Source organism: Stegodyphus dumicola, chromosome 9 (assembly GCF_044657685.1).
Source record: "Stegodyphus dumicola isolate Sdum_Otavi_A_Nest chromosome 9, ASM4465768v1".
NCBI classification, from domain to species: Eukaryota; Metazoa; Arthropoda; class Arachnida; order Araneae; family Eresidae; genus Stegodyphus; species Stegodyphus dumicola.
This window is the reverse complement of record NC_140776.1, coordinates 147,925,002-147,948,066: the sequence shown is the minus strand read 5'-3', so window position 1 is coordinate 147,948,066 and position 23,065 is coordinate 147,925,002. Positions and strand designations below refer to the sequence as shown.

At 34.4% G+C, this 23,065-nt stretch overlaps 1 long non-coding RNA gene across 1 annotated transcript; it reads right to left on the bottom strand.

Moving 5' to 3' along the window:
* Positions 1 to 13,833: 13,833 nt before the first annotated feature.
* Positions 13,834 to 14,471, bottom strand: LOC146995507 (uncharacterized). Its single transcript, XR_015043228.1, has 2 exons — positions 14,343 to 14,471; positions 13,834 to 14,238 (listed from the first exon to the last, which is right to left on the bottom strand). It is a non-coding gene; the product is annotated as an uncharacterized LOC146995507 (long non-coding RNA).
* Positions 14,472 to 23,065: the final 8,594 nt, after the last annotated feature.

Genomic DNA, 23,065 nt, shown 5'->3' with positions numbered 1-23,065 from the left:
CATTTCGTTTTCCATAGCCTAGTAGCTGTTCCCATTTTGAAATGTATTTAGTTTCAGCCTCGGAGAAGGGAAGATTTATTTTACGGCCTTTACGATTTATGCTTACCATTATTGTTAAAGAAGTGCAAGTTGTTTTTAATAACTGAAAAAGACCTAGAATTTCATATTTAATGTTTGCATAAGACTATTTTCATACACTTACACTGTTTTGTGATATTTCTTTAAATTTTTATCATTTAATTATCGAAGTATTACACCTTCTACACTCAAAAATGATAATTTTATAGACTATTTTAAGGATGTAAGCATTAAATCAAATGATCGCTGCAATACATAATACCTCTTCTGAAACGTTTTATTAAGTTCTTAGTTATTTGTTTCTAAAGCAAGGTGAAAATTCATAGAATTTAATTAGAAAGAGCACAATAATAAAATGCAGTGATACTATTACCTAATGCACTGCATGAATTAATTTTAAAAACTGCAATTTTGTCTGGAGTAGATATGAGACGATTCCAGAGTCTAATGAACAATCACTCTTATTCAGTAGCTTCAGATTAGTTCGTTATTTGAGCTATTAAATTTTATTCTTTTTTGCACAACCTATTTGTGTGAATAAAAATTTTCTTGCATGTTATATTTGAAAAAAAAATTGCAGAACAAAATTAAAAATGGATCCTAATTTACGGTTAAATCTAAGTGTAATATGACCAGACATAAAGTAATTGATCTCTCTTAAACAGGCACCAAATTTCCCAAATTTCAAAATAAAGCTTAGAATTAAATATTGTAACTTAAATTTTGATAAAATGGTATTCAATTTTCAACTTAATATTTTTTATGTGTGCAAATTTAATACTAATAGCCTACAGGTTGTGCAAATGGCAAAATATTTTTTTTTCAATATTTCTATTCAGAAATTGTAAAATAATCATTGTAAAATGTAGTGGTGGTACTAAAGTTTTCAATTTTTGTTTAGAAGGTTCGCGTTAGTCAAAAGGTTCAGAACCGCTGGCCTAGAACTTTGCATAAACACAGTGGGAAACAAACTGCATTGTGACTTTTGACGAAGCCTGAGTTCATCTAAATGATGAGGGGAAAAAATCGATTATCGAAAAGGAGAAGAAATCAAGAAAAATCGAAGAAATTGTTAAAAATGCAAACAAATTCCGATAATGCAAAGACAGTGTTAGTGAGAAACTTATGGCTGTTGTAAGTTTATCATGTTATTGGAAATTAAAAGTACAAAAGTGACAGAAATATTAAAATCTACTCATTATACTACCAGGAAAATGTCTTATTTCCAATATTTTCAGAATTTTATCCAAACGACTCTCAAAGTGCAGAACTGCACCAAGATAACGCCATCAGTCATACTTCGCTACTTGTTGTTGGATATACACTGGTCTGCAAAAATTAAGGACGAGACGGTTTTTTTTCAATATAACTTTGTACAAAAGCTTTCCAAATCAACACATTTAATACCGTAAGATCCCCAATACGTAAGGACATGAGTAACGTAAGCAACACTTACTAAAAGAGAAATCAGAGGGCTAAAAAGAAGCTTTATTGAAAAAGTAGCATGGAGCGCAATGCGACTGAAGGCCTAAACATCCCTGTGATGGGTGTCCAGCAAGAAACATCCGGTCTTTAATAGGGGACATGATCTCCCCTGACTGCTAGGCAGGTTTCACAGCGTCTGCCCATGCTGAGAATGAGGGTGTCAATGAGTTGTTGAGGCATTGCTGCCCATTCATCTTGCAGCGCCAATCGAAGCTCCGGAATCGTTACTGGTGGTAAGGTACGAGCTGCCAAGCGTCTGCCTAGAAAATTCCATACATGCTCGATGGGATTGAGATCCGGAGATCGTGCCGGCCAATCCATACGTTCAATATCCTCACTCTCTAAGAGCTGTTCGGCAGCTACTGTGCGATGACATGGTGCATTGTCGTCCATGAAAAGGAACTGCGGACCCATAGAGCCTCTAAAAAGACGCACACATGGAAGAAGAATCTCGTTACAATAACGGGTACCGTTAACTGAACCTGCGTCGAAGATGTGAAGGTCTTTACGTCTACCAAGCCTGATGCCTTCCCAAACGAGAACACCGCCACCCCCATACCTGTCCCTTTCAATGATGTTTGAGGGATGATTGCGGCTTCCCCGCTCTCTCCAGATGAGTATGCGATGAGAATCGCTACTCAGACTGAATCTGCTCTCATCTGTAAAACGTACTCGTCCCCATTCATTGTCTCTCCAATTCCGGTGTTCCCGGCACCACAGAGAAAGCCTTCTCCGATGGGCAGGCGTTAGAGGTACACACCGTACAGGGCGTCGTGCAAACAGACCACCACCGTGCAGTCTTTTGGCCACGGTAAAACGCGATATCGGTCGTCCAGTCGCCTGTGTCGTGTGTCTAGCGATTTCTCCCGCTGTCTGCCACCTGTTTCTTCTGGCCTGTAAGGCAATATACCGGTCATCTGCTGGTGTGGTTCCTCGTGGAAGACCACTACTAAACTCCCGGATAGCTGTTCCTGTAGTTTGAAATTGTCTCCAAAGTCGTGAAACGATGCTGTGAGCAATTCCGAACTCTGCAGCCACACTTGTCACACTGCGGCCTTCCTCCAACTTCCCAATGATTCGACCTCGGGTAAGAGCATCCAGATGTCGTCTAACAGATTGATTATTCGCCATTTCTCGCTGAGGCAGCAACTCGGTGTGATTTTAACTGCTATACGGCGTGCAATCTCTTTGCCAGAAATACTGATCTTACACCGACAACATGCTTTATACTACTCAGACACTCCCCCATTACGTCTACCTGCATATCTGCGCATGTGCTACCGTACATCACCTTACTTAATCTCTTGATTGGTCTTTCTGTCCGCTCTGCCTCTTGGTTCAGCCGATATGCTAATTTTTCGACTTCGTCCTTAATTTTTGCACACCAGTGTATATTTTTCACTATATTCCTGTGATGTGATCCTGGATGAATGGGTTAGCTGCATGTGTTTATTCATGGTTTTCCATATGTGTAACGCGAATACAACAGCAGTGTCCCTTTAAATGTCCTCGACGAAGGTATTTCTCATTTCAGGCAGTAGCCCTCGTGTGCTTCGCTATAATTTAAGTATTCCCATCGAGTCCAATATTGTCCAATAAGTTCACTGACATTTCATCTATAGATTATTCTGCCTGAGACCTAACGAAAAGAGTTCTTACTAAGCAGCATAATCTACCAGGACTGATAGACTCTCGAATGTAGTTAAAGAGGAAAGGAAAATGGCCTCGGAATTTTTAACCAAAAGGCCTCCTGTCTTGCACAATGTAGTCCTGGTAAAGAATCATGAGATCGAACGTTTAAGTATCAGACATTTATATTTTAAACATTACTTTAATGGCCCCGAAATCGTTTTAGAAATGTAAGGACACTGTATGTGTACCCAGCAGAAAGACTATATAACCAATTTGTTGGTATCCTTGAAACCCAATGCACTGGTTTTAGTGTTTTAAACAGAAAGATTCGGCTGTAAAATTCATTTTTAGTGGTAAATTATTTGTAAACTCATAATTTTACCATTTAGAAATATTCTACTTCCCAAAATGCAACTTGTACACATGTTTCTACGTATGTAGCTGATTTTATAACTAATTTTATAATGATCTATTCTACTTTCCTTGTAAGTAATATGTTATGTAACAATAAAGAGATTCCGCTTCTGACTATGTAAAACTTTATAAGGTTACTTTTGGAGGATGGAGGAGGAATTTAGATGAATGAAAGAGTTTCTACAGCTATGCAATTAATAGAAGGAAACAGATCGAGTTCACTTTGACACAGTGCCAAATGCATTACTTAAAATCTGGTAAGCTTCCCATTTCTCTAACGGATCGAATATGCAAACGCGTGAAACTCGCTAGGGTACGAATTACATGGGAATGCGAATGGAAAAATTAAAAAGTAGAGAATGAATTCAACTTTAAGCTATGAGACCTTGGCCATATGATTAAACGAAATTTGATAATAAATAAAGAATATTAAATCAAAATTAAACGAAGACGGATCAATTATTTTAATGTTTTATTTTACAACGTAACTCAAACTTTTAAAACAATGAGCAGAACAATTAACAAAATAAATCAACTGATGAAATTAATTAAAAACTTCACTGCACCAAATGTTTCGGATAAAAATATTGTTAAACATTAATAAACGTTGATCAGCTGAATGCGTCCGCGGCATACACATCTTTTTCTCCTCACCGTTTTTGATATAAAATATTAACCTAAGAACTTTTTGGTGTGTCTTTGAATTAAGAGGACAATTTTGGACTAATTTTTATGTATCCATACTTATTTAAAAATTTAAAATTTATCGTATTGTGTTTTGAAAGTAATGTACTGAAAGTTTTAGAAATTTGCTGCTAATTTTCATTTCACAGTAATCAGCTCCTTTCTAAAGCAAAAGCTCAGCGTCTTGAGAGGCAGAATTGCGCTAAGAACAACGCAAAGAAGTTTCAGTGTGACATATCCCTTTTGGCCATTTTTGGGGAGGGGGCGGAACAAGCTTACTGTTAAGAAATTCATTGCATGCAAGACACTCCTCTGTGCTTCGTCGTTGTTAAAGACAGTTTTTTCCTTCTTCTTTAATTCCTTATGAAAATAAAAAGCTAAAGTTTACGAATCTAAAGGAGAATATCGGAAGAATTTGCATAAGCGCATGCTTTAAATCATTTTTGGGCTATTGGAGGTAAAATGATTGCTAAATGTTTTATTATTTTTAATGGTACAGAAACAGAACACATCGCCATGGAAACCGTAAACTGTTTGATATAAAATTCCTCTGAACAGAAATAACTTCCACTTTTCTGTAACTACTTCAGATGGCCAGCTGCCTAAAATAGCTATTATAAGAAATGAAAAAAATATATAACGCTTTTAAAGAATCCACTTAATATGATTTCTTTAGGTCTAGCTACCATAATATCATTTAAATATTTAGTCATTTTAGTAATACAATAAGAGTATTTTTTTTTTTAACTAATCGTTCTAGTCTTACGACTCTAGACTTTAAAGCGACAGAAATTACTCAGTGAGCTGTAGTGAACACAGCAGCTCATTTTACAATTTATTATATCTGAAAACTACCTTTAATTACCCTCTAAAAAAGCCTGGAATTTAAAAAAATATTTTAAAGCATTTTATAATGCAGTGAACAAAAGTATTATTATTTAACAATTAAATACGGAGTATAAAATATGGATCAGCTTATTTCTATCCTTTAAGCCCTTTTTACCTATACTGATATTATTTTTGGTATCTTGTTCTTTTTTCCAGCATATATTGTCAGTACAAATATTACTTCAATCATCAACTGACTCATTTTACTTTGCATTTGTTTTTATCGATGAACTTTATGTAGGATCCTTCCGTAGCAATCATTATATATAGGATTTCGCAGTAAAGTGCTTTTGGTTTTCATTCTGCCAGCGCTGTGAAACATGGCGAATCTTTCTGAAAAAGACCATGAACAAAATGGGGAAAAGGAGCTTAAAGTGATATCATCACAGCATCTAGAACTAGATGGGGTGAAGATAGCGAATATTGAAGAATTTTCATACGAGTTATTTGTACGAGTGCAGCTAACCAAGACAATTGCATTTAAAGTTTTAAAATTATAATATAATACTAAACCATTAGACATTTTATTTCGGTTTGTGTTGGTTTAGTCGATTATGGCAAAGCGCAATAAGGCTATATGTTTAAGGGGATGCATGACTTCGTGGAGGACTTTCTAAGGGAAACTGGCTTGTACATATGTTACACATGTCGAAAACCACGAAATCGCCAATGCAGACAACCCGTTCACTTGGAATCGAACCCAGGTCAGAACTACCAGTGTTCATTGATTTTACTGCTCGGCCGCTGTTGGGTCTTATTTTATTTCGGAGCAGAAGATCTGTGGAGTGTGCAAAGTCCACGCTGGAATTCAAATTCCTGACCTACCGACCGCCAGTAGGACCTGTTACTTAATTACACCACGAAGGCACGCGGTAAGGAGGATGAAAATGCCTTACATCCCCCCTAAGTAAAAGGCGACTGGATCGCCAGATCCATGTGATGACGAATTATCATCCACCCTATTTTAGTTCGTATGCCACTTTAGTGCAGTTTTAGCAATTTTTTAAGCAGGAAAGGTGAGACAATCAAGTATATCCTCTCCGAGATTCGAATTTTGGAGCTTCCGATTTCCAGCGCAATAAGTCTTGGGTTCACACCCTTCACCTTACTACATTCTTCCCAATGCATCTAGAAACGCTCCCTTTCGCCGTAGTCATTGAGAGCGTGGACAGCAATGATGGAAGGTGATTATCACTGTCAACGTTGGACAGCGTGGTTCCTATGGAAGGAAGGGATACAGGGTAGTGGGATCCATCATCGCATGGTATCGGTGCACGAGAACAAAGGACCCGCAAGGCGTACCGTATACCGTTGGTTGGTAAAGTTCAGCAGTGGAGTGGAGACCGCAGCCAAAGGCGTCAGCACGGAACGACCAGCAACATCGCATACAGCAGCAAATGTGGCAGCCGTGTCGGATTTGATCATGGCGAACAGGCGCATAACGTTCAACGGGATGCAGGAAGAGACAGGGTTTGCGCAAGGAACATTGCAGGCGATTGTGCATGGTGATTTGAAGATGACAAATGTGTGTGCAAAGTGGGTGGACCTCGGACCTCGAAGCAAGACTTTGGACTTGAGGTCTTGCTTCGAGGATTTTATTGACAACATGAAGGATGCAGTCAGGGGCCAATATGTTGAATCTTCTGCGGAATTGCACGCAGTTGTCCAATGGTCCACCAACACCCCACAGATTGATTTACCAAAGCCCTTCGGGATCTCCCAGCCAGATACCAGAAAGTGTACTGACATGGGCGGAGATTATTTCTAACTGATTGTACTATCAGTTTTGCTTTTTTGTTTTTTGTTAATAAATTGTATTCCGCTCTGTGGCAGCATTTGTATCGTTCATTTCTGTCGACCTAAATATATCAACTACCTACCATGGCTTTAGAAAATTGTTTGGTGAATTTAAAAGTAAAAAGTAATTAATTAGGTACAGATAAATTAAATGCAGTTTTGTTTTAATCAATCAGAATAAAAAGTATAAAAATATTCTTAAGAACTCCGTTTATTACTTTTAAATCGCTTAGTTTGTTGATCAATAACAGCAAGATTAAATTAACAAGTTAAATTTCTTCAACCTCATTGTCGAGTGGCAATATACACGGATTCTTCATTAATTAATAATAAGACCAATATTATTCACAATGTTCTGAAAGAAAAAGCTGTCCTCCGTACCGTACCATAGTTGTAAACACTGAATATTTTATCAGTCTCCATATGTTTCATCACATGTATATGATTTTCATATGTTTTTCTTTCTGTGCGACAAAAAGAATATAGATTTTTTACACATGAAAGTAACCTATTGTTTTGCTACTTATCCTTAAGCCAATAGGAGAGGGCTGGAATTATAAAGCTAGCCACGTCAAAATGAAAGCGAAACTGCAATCCGAAAAGAATTAACAAATAAGGAAAATGTTTATTTTGCTTATATAAGGGGGAGGTTTCACATATGTACAGAGAATATTAGTATGATTTCAGAACGATTTCAAGGATGTCTAATTTATGTTTAAAGTATTAATCCTTTTTATTGCAAGTCTTTGTTGTGCTTTTCATAATAGAAGGGCTTCCATAAAATTTTTAGGACACTGCTTTCTTCTTTCCAAAGTCAATCAATCAAGTCAACACTGCAATCTTCTTTCCAGAGTCAATAACTCTTAAAGAAAGTTTGCTCTTAGAAAGAATCTTTTTAGCAAACCAGAAACATAATAAGCCCATAGAAGAAATTTCAGGAGACTTCAGTATTATGTAGAAAATGCATCTGTTCAATAATTGTAGCAGTTTTCATTTTGCCAAATAATACAATGGTAGCTTTGTTTTAACGTAGTTTTGCTCTCTGAAATAAAGAAATGAAATTTTTCTCTAAAAATGGGCTGTAATAATTATAAACCCTTTATGGAAACTTACTCTGCATTATTATAACTAGATTTGCACAACTTATTCTGGTCATTTTTAACAATAGACTTTTCTTATTGTAGTCATTAAGGAAAATTCAGGTTCATAAAGGATCAGAATATATTTTTATTTATCTATTTCTTTATTATTTTTACTGCAGACTGATTTCATAACAGGGATTGGGACATTTTCTCTCGCCACTTCGCCTCATAACCATGGCAACGACAGCTACGGCAGATAGCCGTGTCTCCTAACTGCATTTTTATAACTTTATCTCCGTTTAGCGTGTTTCACTTCATGAATAGCTCTGTTATGAAGGCTGACTTGAACTGTAGTCTCAAATGCGAAGAAGAAAATAAAAGTTGTACAGTGATGTGTCACGTGCTACGATCGTCAATAGAGGGATGATAAGGAGATCTTGAAATACTAATTTTAAAGTGATTGATTATAAATAGTATTCCTGCACAGCTCTACTACATATTTTGCTTTCAGTTACATATCTCGGCAAAAGCGCTGGAATGTTATTTTTAGCTTTTTTAAAGCTTAAATCTTTGTTTATTATTTTGTTCATTGTTACGTATGTATTTAAACCTTTGCAATTTATTTCAGCTTCGGCGGATTTTCTGTTTAGAAACAGTAGGCATGTTTTCTTCTTTCCATGGAAAAACATCATTACCGATGGTTTTCCTCTTTTAGTTTTGCTTATTTTATTTTTGGAAATTTTAATGGCATGAGTTTCACAAAGTTTCGAAGTTATATCTTAGGAACATTTCTCTTCAGACAAAAAACATTCTTATGTACAATTTGTTTATAAGCGACATCTTGAAAAGAGAATAAATTTCAAGGAAGCGCACGATATTTTTCTTTTCATATTACACAATATTGCCAGAGATACTTATTTGAAAACAGTTATATTTTTTAATCCTTTACTGAAATTGTTCAAAAACCGGGGTAATACCCACTATATTTGGTAAGGAAATTCAAAAACCATTTATGAATTAAAGTCAACAAGTTGGTAAGTAAAAAGCAACGGAGCAGAATAACTGAAAATATAGTACATTATGCAAAAAGTAGGTATTTCTCCCGCCTTCTTAGCATGCCTTAGTGGTGTAGTGGTCAGCACGCTCGACGCGTATTCGAGAGGTCTGTGGTTCGATTCCCGGCCAGGGCATTGCTAATTTTTCATGTGTCCTGCTTTCAAAAATTACATAATGTCTCTACAGTGGCGCACGAACTAAAATGGTGGTGAATGATGATTCTTCACCACCAAGATTTGGCGACTGAATCCCCTAATACCCAGTCGCCTTCAAAGGGGGATTATATAAGGTATTTCTTTCGCCTTCTTGGCATGCTTTCGTGATGTAGCGGTCAGCACGCTCGGCGCGTATTCGAGAGGTCCGTGATTTCGGTTCCCGGCGAGGTCATTGCTCATTTTTCATCTCTTCTTCTTTAAAATTAGCTAATGTCTCTACAGTGGCGCCCGAACTAAAAAAGTGGTGGATGATGATTTTCCACCACTAGGTGTAGTTTTTCATCTCTCCTGCTTTCAAAAATTACCTACTGTCTCTACATAGTCATAGGTAAAACTGAACAAATACATTAAACATTATGGAAACAAACATTATGGATCATTAAAGTTACGTTAGTGTTATCTCTGCGCATTATCCAGTCATTTAGATAAAAACATGTAGAATATGGTACAGAAAACAAAATACGTTAATGTAAAAGTAAAGTAATTTTCAAGGATTCTTAAGAACAGCCTAAGAATTTTAGAGATCGTTTTAATATAAAATCAGTAAATGTAGTGAGTTCATATCTAACGGAGTTACTAAATACGTTTATATAAAATATAATATGGTAAATATATATTGCAATCAAGACTCAGAATCTGAAATCCTGAAAGTTTATATTTTGTGGAATATAAAAAGAAATAAATAGCGCAACAGTTACATAATACAAGGATAAAACCTAGTAAGTAGTGCAGAGAAATCACACAGTTAATAGAAAAAATTAGTGAATTTTCGGAGAATAATATACAGCAGAGCTTATAGTCACTGGATTTGGCTTATATGAGTTTTCTGAGTTGATAACAGTTTCTTAACAGCATCAATTTTCTGGCGAAGCAGTGTAATTTTAACTGTGCATTTCATACAGAAGTTCCCCTCATTTGGAGGCTGTTTTAGAGAAAATTCTTAGTAATGGGATAAAAGAATAGATAACAACACGGATCTGTTTTTATGGTTTTGCATAACCCGGATCTCTTTTTGTGGTTTTGTGTAAGTCTCGTACTATATTGTAACTTCGACTCTACTAAAAAACACCGTTTAGGAAGGCAAATCTTCCCGTATAGATTAGATAGGTTCTCACTGACCTTAACTTAATTAGTTAATAAACCAATTACATTTATTATGATTGTAAGGTATGTTTAATAAAATTATTTTTTAAAAAGCATTTCTGAAATTTCGTTGGCTTTCAAATATTTTTCCGCAAAATTAAATTTTCAATTATTGATAATTTTGAAGCGCACAACGAAACAAAGAAATTTTTGCAGTTATTCGATTATACATGCTGAAGCTCATTGCTTCGTGATCTTTTATGCTTGAATAACTACTACTCTACTCTCAAGTGTATGATTTCAGTGTATGCAGTATTCCCCAGTAACATACAATATCTTCGGTACAGCCTGTTTTTAAATCTTAGCTTCCATAAAATATTGAAGATAACCTTAGAATCTTCACTCTCAGATAGTTTGAGGATTTAAACAATTTTGATGTATCTGGCTTAGGCTGCTGTATCCCTAGATATGAGAAGATATCTTAAAGATGTTGATTCTCAGATGTCTTGAGAACTTCCGTTACTTAACATCTTGAAGAAATTCACTGTGCATTTTCCGGAGCACTTCTGTCATCAAACATTCTAAGGATCTTTATTGTCCTTTCTTCTTAGATATGTACTATAATACAACCTTAAGTATACTTAGGATGATGCTTTAGGAGGTATCTATTCTGAGTATCAGAAGGATGAGGTAATTAAGATTTTAAATACTCATAACATTCCACACATTGTCGATGGAGCTAAGGAGAATGTCCTCGATATATACTGGGATATAATATTAATGACCCAGAAGAATGTGTTTGAAAAGTCACGGAGGTATCCTAGGATGTCCTGAGGATGTGCCTTGGTCTTGAGAATAACATCTTTGGGATATCCTGAAGAGCCTTTTCAGGTGCTGAGTCTCATTCTTTTTAATAACATATACTAAGTCGAGACTCTAAATAAAACTAAGCGAATGATAGCTATGTCTAGTTAAGAAAACAGAAGCATAAGAAGGATGTAAAAGACCTATTTATTAAGAACTCAAATAGTTGAAAAGGCACTCCTGGTGCTTGCAAACAAGTCAGCATTTATGGAGTAAACTCAAAAGTAGAGTTTTAAATTAAAACTAAGCCTAAATAGAAAATTAACAAAAGACTATGCAAATATAATTAACGCACAAGTTAGCTGAAACCTACACCAGCGTGACAGCATATTAGGAATGCTGTCGTAGAAATTAGACTAATTAATTAAGTAACGTGGCATTCAGCAAACGGAACAATCTTTGGCTACAGCCATCTCAGACCCTCATTTAAATACACCCGAGCAAATATTTGTATTCTGGCAGGAAAACAGAAAGGGAGAAGTGACAGTAAAGGTTCAAAACATAAAATAATTAGTTAATTTAAAATAAACATCTTACAAAAGTTGTTTATGTCTGGTGTTACAAGATATCTCAACTAAAATGCAACGAGTTATAAAAAGAGAACATACTATTTCGAAGAACACCTTATATATATATATATATATATAACTGTTTAGGAAATAAATTATTATATATATATATATATATATATATCCACAAATAACTGAAGGAAATAATCTTACTACTTTCTTTTTCATGTTAAATAATCATTATTTTTACAATAGCCAAATATTTTTTATTTGTGAACATAACGCATCCATTTATCTTCTGGCAGTAATAATACAATAGCAATTATACTAATGTTAAAAATCGTTTATAATTTAGTTATACTATTATTAAGTCTTTTGTTAAATCATAGCAGAGATATGAAAACATTATGCTTCTACTGCAATCTTCTACTTTGATAAGTTTCCTAAAAGGCTTCTTATAGTAATTATAAGTGAATAAAAATACTGCTCATGGAAAAAGACAAAAATCGGTAACTACTAGACGTTTTCTTAAATCTGCAATAAGGATCATGTTACCCATCCAATCGTTACAATCGTCTTTTATGCATTTTGTATTAATAACGACATCAGAAAATATCATTTTTTGTTTTCTTGTATGTTAAAAATTCATCTTTACAATAACAACGTTGAATATTTCGCTTTATTGCTCATTTATTCAAACGTACTTTTTTAAAAGGAATTTCTGGATGAAGATTTGGTATCCAATAAAGTAACTAACTAACGGTCGTTTATTAAATTTAACCATTGTGCATAAATTTGCTCCGCTTTTTAAATGTGTCAGCATTTACACCGAGAATTTTAGACTGTTATATGCAGATAATGTCACGCATGATAGCATTCAGAAATCACAGTAAATAACATATATTATTTACCAAAAGATAAAAGAAAAATCCTAGTTTGAACGCTAAAAAGCCAACATAAGCAAAATAAGTTGCAATGAAATGTGTTATAAGAGAAAAATACAACATTTGATTATTTACAAGTAAAAATCAATCCTAATAGTAAGCAATATGCTAATCTAATTAAGGTATATTTAAAACATTAGTAAAAGTATTAATTAATTATTCGAGCTAAAACATGTTAAAAAGTAACTGAAAAGCTAAGATGAAAACATAATTAATACTAGTATCAGGGAGTGTTTAATTTAATTTAATAAACTTTTTTCAGGTTTACAAAAAAAAAAAAAAAAAAAAAAGTGCCACCCAACCGGAATAGTGGTCAGCGACTCTAACTGCCGTACCGAAGGGCCTGTGTTGGAATCCCGGAGAAGGCATAGATGTTTGTAAATGCTTAGTATCTGCATGGCACGGAGGCACTCTAAATATCCGGCGAGCCAAAAGTCCTCTCGATAGGTTGGTGGTAGGGGAAGAGGCTGGAAAACCTTCTGACCCGTCCTAATCAAAATAAAGTTAAATCGAAACTAAATCACTGCATCACACTAAAGATTAGCTAGCTTATTTAGTTTGAGAGAAAAAGTCTGTACAACGCTTTGCCCGTTGTATACATGTATTTATTTAAGAAATCTAATATTTTTTACTGTTATTATAATTTTTGAAAGCTGATTCGATGATTTACATGGGAAAGTAAAAATATTTAACGAATACAAATTCAGCATGCATATTCAATACGCAGTGCTCAAAAAAGGTGAATGCAATTATTCCTTAAATACTGACCTTAGCAATACACTTTTAACTAGCGTTTCTTAAAAATTATAGCAAAGGATTTTATGAAAACATTTTTAACACTGGTGTTGGTAGGATTCTATAAGTATACATAGCTCACACAGAGCGAATATTCATATTAGCTAAATGCTTAGTTATTAGGCTTTCATAAATAGAAATACTTCCTTTTATCCTTAAAATTCACAGATATATGCGTAATGAACACACTCGTGAGCAAAATTAAGAAAATTTGCACATTATGTCGAATTTTTGAAAAACTAATGGACAGATTTTTTAGAAATTTGATATGAATATACATTAAGAACAGTGAAAGAGACATTCCAGTCAAAAGTCATTTTATGTAAGCGCGATTATCGGTCATAGTGCATACATATCCACAATTCATGTGTGATATCGAACTGAAAATGAGCCTAATATGGAGTATTGTCCCCTCTTCCAGCCAGGCAGGTCTAGTAGCGTGACAGCATAGTGAACAGGAGGCAGTTCGGAAGTCCCTGTAGCAGCTGATCTCACTCCTGCAGCAAGGCCTTGTTATTAGACTCCGGGATTGTTGTTGGAGGGGGATTAGGAGATAAAACTGACCTTTCAAGAACGTCCCAGACATGTTCTATAGGGTTAAGGTCTGGCTTTCCAATGAATGCGCAAATATCCTCACTTTCCAGGTAATCGTCGACCAATTGAGCCCTATGTGGGCGAGCATTGTCGTTCATGCCCAGGACTGACTGCGCCCCTGAAAAGTCAAAAATAAAGCTCTAAGATCTCCTCGCCATACCGCATAGCAGTAAGGGTGCCTTTGTCAAACACACGCAAGGTAATACGAGCATCCAGAGTTACCTGTCCGATCCATTGAGGTTCCACCACCAAAAGGTCCTAATCACCTTATGTTTCGGCTACGCGGAACTGGACGTCGAAAGGGACAATTCTCAGAACCCGCACATTTCCAGGAAACCCACATATAACTAGGTTACCATTTTCCCTTACTACAAAGACCTGAACGCCAAACAGTAATCGATTATCGCTCGGATTGGGATCACGTGATCCTTCAGAAGCAGAACTTTCGTATGATTGGTTAACTCTACCCCGCAACAGTGCTCCAGTCGAGACATTTTCGGTGAGATTTGAAAAACTCTCGCGTAGCCGCAACATCGTTTCTGTAGCCAGGCGAGACTTCGCTTAAAGAGGGGCCATTTTTTCTAAGAATCTTCCCAATGCTACCAGAATCTTGTTTCTCAGAAAAGTCTCGACTAGCAGGGACCATCATTACATGTGATAACCCCTTTTAATGCTCCTTCTCCCTGATGAGAGAGGGAAGGTATCGGGTTAAATTGTCTCTCCATAATTTTTCTTCTTCATGAAATTATTAGATTTAATGATTACACCGGAAAAAATAAACAAGTAATGGCGAACACAAAAGAAATAGCCATATAAAAAGGTGCTATAAAAATTTTCAAAAACTAAATGTTCTTGGAAGTCTAGTAATACTGGAGAAGGAAGAAAAATAAAATTCCATAAAAAAGAATTAAAACAAAGTTGCTTCAAGAACGGAAAAGTTAAATTGTTCAATACTAAGAAAGAAATAATCACAACAATCCAGAATCGGAGGAACAAATGCTTTCTTAACATAATGTAAATAAAAAGAAAACTACAAACAATAAATCACTCTTTGAAAAATAAAACGTAAACTATTTCTAAACAAAATAATCAAATCACCTTATGAAAACATACTGCTAAGCATTGCATTAAATTTTATTTATTAAACGTGAATGAAAAACTTTCAGAACTTCTCAAAATCTTTCACCCAAAAATACTTCTCTCAGCATTTAGTTTTTATTCTCTTATAATAAGATCCTTTATTTTGATAAGTATCGGTTGAAATATTTTTAACTTCGTCAAGAGTAAGTCTTTGTTAGCAAAATGTGATCTTATCGGAAAGTAACTGTTTCAGTTCCAAGCATGTTTTATCTATCTTTATATTTTTATTATCCGTAGAATTTTGTTAGCGGCAGAAGATAAAAAATGCGATAGGGTAAGTGTGTTTCTGTTCGGTTATAATAAGAAAGAAGTTGAGAATTACGCTAATCCAAAATCGTAATGAAACAATGATTGATGTGAAATACATTTTCATCGTAAAGGAGAGTTACGAATGCATTCATGCATTTGAGAATAACAGAACCGAAAATAAAATTCTCTGCTTCTCTAATCATAAGCATATATATATTTCCTAAATTGACAGCTAAAATTAGGTATATTTTTAATAACTCAATAAGTTAGGCTTTAAATTTATTAAAGGTTAATGTAATTAAATTTACTAAGGTTTAGTTTAGTTTATTTCGTTGCGGCAAAGTACTCGATGGCTTTCTGCGTAAAGGGAGGGATGCCTTTGTGCATGACTTTCTAAGGGAAACTGGCTCGTAAATACGTTACATATGAGGAAAACCACGAAAACGACCATGCAACCAACCTGTTCGCGGGTTGAAGCCTCGGTAGAATTACCAGTGTTCAGCGACTTGACCGCTCTTCCGCAGTTGGGCCCAAATTTACTAAGAACTAGTTATGAAATGCAGAGCAAATAATACAATTTATAGTAAGTTATTTCTAGAGTCATTAGATTATATCGATGCAGGAAAGAGAAAAATGTATCATGACCTTGCTGGGAATCGAACTACGGATCTCCCGAATACACGTCACGCGTGCATCCAGTTAAGCCATGAAGGTATGAGGAAAGGAGGGCGAAAATGCCTTATATATTTCCCCTTTTAAAGGGCGACTGAGGATTGCAGGACCCAATTACCAAATCCCGGTGGTGACCACACGCCTGTTTCCCTATGTTAAACACCAGGCGTCCCCGTCCTCCGTCACCTGTCACCTGTCCACTACTTTTAGTTCGTGTGCCACTTTTAGAGTCGTTTAGAATTTTTTTGATGTCAGGAAACTGCAGGAATCCACCATGCCTTCGCCAGGATTCGAACTCTAGACCTCCCGAATACGCGTCAAGTGTAATTCCAGTTATACCATGGAGGTATGCGGAAAAGAGGAAGAAGATACCTTCTATATTTAAATTGGATTTCAGATTCCTGTTGTCGTACTGTATCTTAATTTATTGAAGGAGGAAAGGAATAAACTGCGTATCTTGTAGTTTGTCAAATAGATTACATTCCTGAAAGTGAAACAGGGTTATCATTTTAGTTTTTATGATTTTTTAAAAATCTAATGCAAGTACAAGTAAGTATCACTTACAAAATCATGTACGAAGGCTTTTCATTGTAGCAAAATTATCTTGGATTGCTTTGGTTTAAGCCAAAATACACTCCAAAATCCTTCTTACACTAGCCTTCATAAGTTCAAATACAAATTCTCAAATAACAACCGTATCCACAGATTTTTATTGCACGAAACTTGTTGTTGATTTTATTTGGGATGAGTCATTATTACATCTTGAATGGCGAATGCCGTTTTGCTTTCACTATGAAGAAGTAACAATAAATAATCCAATGAACTGTAGACATGCAATGAAAATTACATGTTTGCATCGAAGATTCTAAAAGTTTTATGTAATTTATTGAAAACAGTTTTGAATTAAACCTGAATTACATTTTACTGATTCAAAAATCATTGAGAGTATGTCGAACGATTGCTGACTTTCGGAAAATCAGAAGTAGGACAGTCCAGAATTGCGAAAGTGGGGTATTTCTTTTCGATAGATAACCTTTTTTCTTTTCTTATCAGTGTAAAGAATTCCGAGAAGCAGAACAAATACTCCTAGCTCTTCATTGATAGAACAACGATAAAAACTATTTCAAGGTGTTTTAAACTAGAATATTGTTCCTTAAGTGCGGCATTTAATGGCTGGTAAGCTAGATGATAAACTGAGATATTAAGTTTATTAGACCTCAAACTCCACATATATCAAAAAACTAACTTAGTCAAAATTATTAAAATGTTTGTAATGGATGGATGTTTGTGAATGTATACTGTCTTTGAAACATGGAGGCACTTACAATATTGTCCAACTGAAACTCTCCCTGAGAGAACGATGTAAAAAGGTACGCAGACTCTTGAGTCTTCTCGTCAAAATCATCAAAACCGAGTTGGAAATCTGTTCAAACTGTTCACCTATGAAGCGCTCATGGCTTGGCCAACAATATATATAAACGTTTCCTTCTTAAGACTGATGAATTCGTGGATCCGGTATTAATTATACTTAGATTAAGAGAATTATTCATAACACAGACTTTAATTTTTAAATTTATGTCATAGTAAATATTCATTGTAAAAAATACTAACATCAAGTTCCTCCCGTGCGCACAGTGAGGCAAAGGAGTCTCTTCTTGTGCGCACGTTTCTTTTGAGGCGATTATACACAGTTTATGAGACAGGTAACCTTGAAAGGCACTTAAACAAAAGTCGAGGTGTTAAACGATTGTAGTCAGTTGTGAAAACTTTCGAAAGCATTAACTCACGAAGGATTTCTGTCTCCTGAAATTTATGAATAGAAGGGATACTATGGTGTCTCAGGAAAGAATCTCAAGGTTTCTTGGGAAGGGGTCTCGACTTGTCAGTGAACCTTGTATTCCCAAATTCTTTAAAAGCAGTAGTAATTTAGGCAGTGCAAAAAAATTACAGAATTTACCAAAACTTCTCTTTTTAAATGACATTAAACTTATAGAAATGCTTTAAGTCATCATTATATTGTACGGTCAGAGCGGCCCTCGTGGATGCTCAAGTTGTGCTTCTCACAAAGGCGCTTCAGCGAGAAGGAGGTATACGATAATAAATATATATTCTAGGTTTACTTACCACCAGCTGCTGAGTTACCGTACCGCCTGTTATATGTCAATGACTATCAGCATTTGTATTCAATCGGTGGAGCATTCTATTGTCGCTAGGCCCAACCCGGAATATTTAAATTTGTAGCGGAATTTATAAATTACTTCGGAAGATGGGTATTTGTGACCTGAGGTTATTAAAGAGACCTTGTGTTGAATGAGGATTTTAGCAATGTTTTATACATTGTGATACTGAGTTTATAGAGAATATTATTGTTATTTGTTGTTAGAAGTCAAACAACAAAAATCAGCGTTATATTTTCAAATTTTCACAGGACTAGTTTCGATGGCTTTACCGAACCATCATCCTCAGCTGCAAAAGCGCAAATGAACGAACTAAGATATAATGATTAGATAAGATAAGAAAGCCTGGACAGGAGATAAGCTACTGGCGCCATCTGTTGATGAAACCAGAACTAAAACATAATTTCTTTAAAGGCTGAAGGCAAAGATGGATTGGAATTAGGGTCGTTAACTAGAACGAAAGATTTTTTTGAATGGGAAATGCCTCTAGAAAATACAGTTCACCAATGGAAGATGTTTTTGGCAGCAGAAAAATTGAAAGTGGTATTTTCGGACCAACAATGTTGTGCAACAGAAGACTTATGCGTTTCCTTGTTTCTAACATATGCCTCATGTTCCTTAAAGCGAAATTTTAAGGCTTAGTTTGGCCAATGTAAATTAAACCACACTGGCAAGAAAATTACACTGAATTTTTGTGCTGCCAAAATTATTCAAAAAACATTTTCCATTGGTGAACTGTATTTTCTAGTGGCATTTCCCATTCAAAAAACTCTTTCTGTTCTAGTTAACGACCCTAATTCCAATCCATCTTTGCCTTCAGCCTTTAAAGAAATTATGTTTTAGTTCTGGTTTCATCAACAGATGGTGCCAGTATCTTATCTCCTGTCCAGGCTTTCTTATCTTATCTTATCTAATCATTATATCTTAGTTCGTTCATTTGCGCTTTTGCAACTGAGGATGATGGTTCGGTAACACCATGGAAACTAGTCTTGTGAAAATTTGAAAATATAACGCTGATTTTTGTTGTTTGAATTCTAAATGAATATTTGTTCTGCGTGTTTTTGTATCTTAATTTATAAAGAATGTTTACTATAGAAGTCAGTGGTAACTTAGATATAAGAAGTTATTCAGATGCCTTTTTATACTGAACAATATCGAATCGGTATATTAATGTACATCATAATATCGAATCGGTATATTAATGTACATCATAATATCGAATCGGTATATTAATGTACATCATATGTGCTGTTCACATATTTGCAGAGTTCCTGTGTAATAATTGCTTGCCACATTCATAGTAGTCACTTGTGTTATTCACTTATTTACAGTTCGCTTATAGTTCAGTTTATATTTTTACTTACTTGTACGAAGTAAAAAGTATTGTAATCGCGAAAAATTTCGGGTATCCTATTTCAACGAAAATATTCATTTTGACCGCTGTCGAATGCAATTTAACGATGTTTTTGCGTGACACTCATACATGAGGACAGAATAAAAGCTCTTTTTCCCAAAAAAAATTATAAAACTGATTTAAAATGAATTCTGAACAGATTTTTTTCGTGGCGTCTGTACGTACTTAGGTACCTCGCATAACTCAAAAACGAGTAGCCTCAGAACGTTGAAATTTTGTATATAGGACTGCTATAAAATGTAGATGTGGACCTCTAATTTTAGTTGTAATCGGCCGCACCAAAAGTATATAAATATTTGTATATATATAATAATTTATTTCCTAAACCGTATTGATTAATTGATTATATTATCTCCTAAGTTTAATTAAAGTAGAATTATTTTAAAAGTGTGCATCCATACTGGTAAGTTATATTTTGAAAGATGTTTTGAAGTAATTTGAAAGCAAAATGTTAATAATGTTTTAACGGGGACTGGAGTTAAATCATCACGAAGAATAATATTACAATTGTAAAAGTAAAAATTAAAACATGTAATTATTGTCATTGATCGGAAATTAGTTGACTTTTCAAGGGGAACAAACCAACTCCCGTTCAATGATCAATAATTGATAGAAATACGTAAATATGAAAGTGTTTCGTCTTTACTCGAGTTATAAATTAAAGCCAAACCGGCAATTCTAGTCAGGCCAAATATTTCCGCGAATAGTTGTTACTCAAAGAACTGATTCTCATGAAGCATTTTAGTCAATTCAATTTGGAGTAAAAATCAATTACTGTAGAGAAATCTTGTAAAACTCGAGTAATCGTCCCCGACACTATCATCTTTATGTATTTGAGTACTATATTATTTGTAGAAATTAAACATTGGAAATTGTCATTATGAAATCGAAATCAAAGTAAAGTTGAAATAAACATAGAAGATTATAAAAAAGATAAATAATGCAAACTTTGCAAAAACAAATCAAAGAGAACATAAAAATAATATAAAAATAAAATAGAAAATAATATAAATAAGATCAGTGAATGTACATGAAGATATAAAGGCCAGAAAGGTATTAAGTAACTTACATTCTTTCTAGTGGGGGAGTTGGCAGTGTGTTCTCTTCGTGTCTGACTCAGAAGTGTAGGGTGTCCGAAAATTCTTAGCGGCAGTAGGGGCTTTGAATTATATCAGTCGGCAAGACTTGGGTGAAGAAATTTATGGTAGTGGGTGGGACTTGGAATTCTTGAGGGATGTATTTTGTGGAGTTCTTATCTGAGAGAGACCGTCTGTTAAGATTTTTTTAAAAATACTAGTGAATGGAAATTAATTAATTTCTGGCTAATTGTCGTGTCGCAATGATTAAGAATTTAAGAAAGGAAAAAGGCATTTTCGCTATCCAAGAGCTAGTAGACAGTCTAAAGGCAGGAAATAGGCCCATTTTTTTAGTAACAGTATAGTAACAGTATATGTCTGAAGACAATTAGCTTTTTACAATATATACAATTGAGTAATTACACTATATACAAATCTTTCAACTGACAGTCATCCAACTTATACCGCCTTCTCAGGTTTAGGAATAAATTATCATATCCCTATCAGTTAAATGATTTAGAGTGAGTATTTAACGCCTGCTCTTTTAAGGCAATGGTTGATAAATTGAAAGGGAATTAGATTATTTTTGAGAATTTTGATAAGGATCAAAATTTCGCGTTGTGAATCTATTGTATCTGTGCATATAGTTTTAATTCGTTGTATTTGATTAATTATAGTATTGTTAATTACTTTTTTGGATATGTTGGAGTTCCAATTTATTAATTTGTTAGTATTGAAATTGAAGTTTCTTGTTTTGTCAAAAAGTAAAATTTTTTTGTAGTTAATGATTTGAAGATCTAGAAAGTCTATGCTATTTTGTGAATTATTAGTTTTATTAAGTTTAAGACAATTCGGATAAATGTCGGAGTTTTCAATTTTACCAAAATTATTAATTGTAATAAGGTCATCAATAAATCTGTAGGTGTGTTTGTAGTAATTTAACTCTTGTGGTTGTAGATTTTTTTGGAAGTTAAATTCTTTGACAAATAAAAAGATATTACAGATCGAGGTGCTGGAATGTAAGCCCATTGGCAATCCTCTGACTTGTTTAAAAAGTTGATTTTGAAACTTGATGTAGTTATGAAAAAGTGTGCATTTTAGGTAGGTTTTCCATTTGTCAAGAGTCATGATATTGAGTATATTAGGGAAAAGTTTTGGTAGATCAAGTAGACTGGTATAGATTTCTTCTAGAGGAAGTGAGGTATATAAGTTTTCAAAATCATAGCAGTTAATGTTTTGGATGTTAATGGTATGAATGGTATTAATGACAGGAGTGTTATTATGAATGATCCAGCAATAGTTATGATTAGTGTTACAATCATTGAAAATAAATTTACAGATTTTATTAAGTTGAATTGAAAAATAATAGTCTATATTTTTCTTGTAATTATTAGTTCCATTAGCTATAAATCTAAATTTTAATGGTGTTTTATGGAATTTGGGAATCGCATAAAGATTAGTAAATCTGTTGTAGTTTGCATTGAAAGTAATATTGAGTTTCTTATGAAAAGTTTTAATCCTGTTTATTATAGATGTTTCTGTAAGGTTGGCTGATTGATAAGTAGTTGCGTTGAGAAGTTCTTTATGAATAATCTCAGTGTAGAATTGTTTTCATATAATGCTAAAGTTATTAGTTGCTTTATCTATTTTTGTAATAGTAAAAAGCTGTTTTAATTTACTAATATCAGATGTAAGTTGCGACCAGTTCAGTGTACTTTTAAATTTGAGGTGACTGATTTCTGTGGATATGCGTTGAAGAATTTTAGCTTTCCATTTTAAGAAGGTATCTATGGGAAAATTCAGTTGATAGCTTGCTTTAACTATAAATTCGTTGATGTTGTTTTCGAAAGTCTTGTAACAGTAATTTGTAGTCATGTTTCTGACTGGTCTAAATTTTGTACCATAACTCATTAGTGTTTTTAGTTGATGGTTTTGTATGATATTCAGGTTGCCAGTAATTATGTGCTGGTGATGAGAATCTACGTAATTGCTGTAAATTGGTGTCTTACAATGTCATTCTGCAGTTTCATCTATTTCATGGTGGTTAGTAAGCAAGTTGCTTAAGGTCCTTTGATATTTAAATGCAATCATTGGTATAGTGTCAACTGCGGGGAAGTAATCTTTACAATCTCTGATGATTCTTGAGAAATGAATATTGTCAAACTGCGGATGCAGAAAATTGACTTTAAAATAAATTTTGCGTTGAGTGAGACTATT